We start from the raw sequence: 4,455 nt of genomic DNA, 5'->3' as shown, positions 1-4,455 counted from the left end.
CTGCTTAGAACAGTTAGCAATTAACAATTTTAGTGCCATTCTCAAAAAAATAAAATAAAATAAAATAAGTGTGATCTTACTTAGTTTGATATAGATCTTACTTAATTTGATGCAGATTTTACTTTCCAAACCATATCTATGAGAGAAACGGTGATTTTTCTTAAATCATAACTGATTTTTTAGCAGAGTTGCTTTTGTTGTTTGTAGTTTGTTGTTTAATTGTTTGTTTGACCCTTTACGGTCTTCTTGTTTTTATTTTAATCTTGTACTAATAGTTGACCCATGCAATGCACGTGTTATTTTTTTTTTAAAAAAAAAATATTTGATGGTATAATGTGTGTTATAAAAGAATAATTTTAATTTCAACTTTAAATTAAAATTAAAGTATGATTTTAATTATTTATTTTGATAATATTGGGGCTATTGTCATATAATATTATTACTTGAATACTTATATATATTAACTTTAGTTAAATTATTTGTATATTTTGATAATTTTAATTCTATCGCATTATAAAAGTGTAATTATCATATAATAATTTTGTATGATATATATTATATTATAAAATAGTAAAATAAATACTCATTTTGATATTAAAAATAATTTTCTTTTATATTCATTTGGAAAATAAAAATATGTAGAAATAGAAATTATATAAAATTTATTAAAAAAATTAGATAGATATATGTTATAGTTGGATTATCATATAATGATTTTATATGATATATATATATATATATATATATATTAAATAATAAGATTATAAAATAAACACTCTTAATTAAATTAAAATATTAACTATATAAAAGAAAAATTAAACAACGACTAACTAAGAAAGAATCACATAATAACATATAAATCTAAAAAGAAAAATTAATAAAAATATCCAAATGATAAATACATATCAGTGTGTGAAGTGATTAATCATCTATAATATGATGTAAAAACATAAAAGAATTTATTGTTCAACAATTGGAAAAGTAGCTCAAGTAGTAAATCCAAACTTTAGAGATTCCTCAAGAGTATCATTATTGTGCAGGTTTTTTCTCCTACGAGTTGTGATTATATAAAATAATGCAGGAAATGAAATATAATTTCATATATAGAATCACTATAAATTTTAAATGACAAATCCATAATATAGAATTAGTATTGAGTATAGAATAATGCACAGAAAAATAAGAGAAACAAAAAGGCAATGTAGCATTTAAAAAAAAAAAAGGCAATGTAGCATTTAAAAAAAAAAAAATCTCAATACCCTTGAAAGAATTAAGAAGAAAAACTTGAAACACAAAATTGGTAGATGAAAAATATATGGAAAAGAAATATTTATCAAATAGAATCCATATAAAATAGGTAAAGCTAGTATAATTTAAATTAGGTTTGAGTTTGTATAAAACTCTATGTATAATTAAGAAAATAAATGCTGATGTGGTTCCCTTAAAAAAAAGTAAACCTTCATATTGTGCCGCCTAAACATAAAAAAAAATACTACTTTTAATACTATTGTAATGCCCTCAAAATACAACATTAAACCCATCAACAAAGACATGCATTGGTATGTAAAAAGTTCCACATTCTTCCATTTATCAGAGTTTCATTACAAAAAGTATTACATGTTAACGACAAAAGCAAATGCCCTAAAAGCTTACAGCTTTCCAAGTTAACAATTGGTTACAACAAAAGAGTACTAACTCATTTACACATTAAGCCCTTGGCTTGAATTTACATGTAATACATCAAAAGGAACTTAAATGACAAAAATCTGCCCGCCTCTAGCCTCCCAAGCTATGACCTTGGAGGTGGCATGCTACCTGTACCTGAAAATGATATTCCCATATAGGGTGAGCCACAGCCCAGTAGAAATACACTAAACCAACCATGAACAATGACTAAAAGATTAGCAATTGATAGATGGCCAACACAGATACATCCACATAAATCACGTTTTTATGTCATACGACTTATGAGCCCAAGTTACTTTTCATTTTCCCTTTTTCAACAGATAAGCATATTAGCTCTATCATCATCTCAACAGATATGTATAAAAACTATATCCCGCATTCACAGATAAGCATAAAAGCTATATCCACACTCTCAACAGATATGTATAACAACTATATCCCACATTCACAGATAAGCATATAAACTGTATCCACACTTCACAAAGATAAGCATATGAGCTCTATCTTCACTTCTCTAGACAAGCATATGAGCTGTATCTACGGAGTTCATCTCCTATCTTCTCCCAACACAATCCGGTTTAGAGGTATATCCCTCATCTTCCCCTAAACCGCGGAGTACATCCCTCATCTCCTCCTCTACACATAAAGTATACAAACACATTGGTTCTATATACCATCATTCAATACATACCATTAATGTATTTTATCAACCGTCAAATTCCATGACACGTTCCATTGATTAGTTTTCGTTTGCCTAATCATCATGCATTGTCTACAACAATCACGACTATCCTCCACCGATAGCCCAAAGCAATTATTTCTAAATAGAAAATAAATGCACCAATGGATATTCAATCAACATTTCAATTCGGTGCATGATAAATAATTCAACTACACCCTTTAACCCCATGCATTCCCAATCTCAACAATCCTATTTCATTTCCTCATTTCTCACAATTAATTATCCCAATTAATCAAACAATGTAATTAGGTCATTTTCCATAATTACCATTTCAACCCTTAGGTCCCATTTTCATCAATGATTCAACATTTATTCCAATACTCCATGCCAAATATGCATCTAGGTTTATTATAAATAAAACCCCAACTTTTGTAAAACTACACAAAAGTCCCGAAATTTCACGAAATTACTAAACCAACCCCCAACATCTCAAAATACTAAAATTTAGAGACAAAATCTATAGAGATGAGTAGGATATCCCTACCTCAAATCTGGAGCCCCAAGGGAGAAGATGACAAAACCCAACGTGCTCCAAATCCTGAAATTTTCAGATTAAAATGTAGCCCTCGACGATCAACAAATTTTTTGTAAAGGCCAAAGATGAGCAAATCACTCTTACTAGATCAAAACCTAGAGAGAAGGTAGAGTTCTAGAGTGAGAGGCTCAACAATGGTGTTTTTGGAAAAGTAGGAGAGAGAAGAGAAAGTGAAAAAGTGATTCGAAAAGTCAAAATACGGAACTTAAACCCAGTCGCCCCGCTCGAGCGTCAAACACCCCGCTCGAGCGTCACTCACAGACTCCCGCTCGAGCGTCAACCATCCCGTTCGACCGGCAGATACACACTCCCAGAACTTTTACAGAACCAGGTCTCCGCTCGAGCGTCAACTCTCCCACTTGAGCGTCACACACAGAACCCCGCTCGAGCGGTTAATCCCACGCTCGAGCGTCCAACACTGCACAGGAAATACTGGATGGGTGCAATTCCCGCTCGAGCGCCAAAACCCCCGCTCGAGCGGACAGGTCAAAATCTGGGCAACTAGTTTTGGTTTCTAAACTCAACCAACCTATAACAAACCTGCCCAACACATCCTATAACTCAAATACAAAGTAAGAAAGGATGTACACCAGGTAATAATCAACTACTATCAACCTCGGACACATGTCCGGATCACTGTACAACAAGGGTAAAACCGGGATCGCTATATATATATATATATGAGTGATGCACAGGAATTTACTTTTAAAATGAAAAATTGATTTTGGGTCTTAATACTTTATGTGTAGAAAATTTTAACAATTGAAAGACAAATAGAAACAGATTTGCTAAGTCACTGTGTGTGATCTTACGTAAAATAGGCTTATAAAAGTAATTTCTTTCAAAGTTTAGAGAAAAAAGAAAAAAAAAAAGAAGTGTGTATTCTTAACCTGAAATCAAATTCTCATTTATGTTAATCAAAATTTACCAAAAATTATGAATTCCACTTGTATCAAAATATATTTTTTTTTGAAAAATAAAAATAAAAATAAAAACAACAAAAAATTGTATAATATACAAATTATGACTTGTTTATAACTCATGGTGTATTATTTTGGTTATTAATCGAAAAAAATTTTGGTAATTTCTTTGTCTTTTTTTTTTTTTTTGGTTGTCTAAAGTGGTGCATTGAGTCTTTAATTATAATTCAAGTAGTGTTTGATTATGATCTATTATATATAATATTTTTATATGACAATATTTAAGTATTTTATTATAAGAAAAAATGCTTAAAGTGGGTTGATTCAAATGTAGGATTTATACTTATATCAGCAAGATCATAAGAGTCATTGACATTAATGCATAAAAAATTACAAATTCAAATCATAAACAGTGTCTTCAAAGGAAATCAGGTACAGAATCTCTATAACCTTAATAATTTCAGTTCTCAAAAGAATTCTGATTAATTATGTGATATATCATAATAACTGCAAAATTTTTATTCTAGCCAAATTATTTTTGCATATTTTTTCTAGTAGAGCTCATTAAGGTG

Source organism: Camellia sinensis, chromosome 7, assembly GCF_055761805.1.
Source record: "Camellia sinensis isolate YWXY chromosome 7, ASM5576180v1, whole genome shotgun sequence".
Classification (NCBI taxonomy): domain Eukaryota; kingdom Viridiplantae; phylum Streptophyta; class Magnoliopsida; order Ericales; family Theaceae; genus Camellia; species Camellia sinensis.
Note: the sequence above shows the minus strand (reverse complement) of the source record.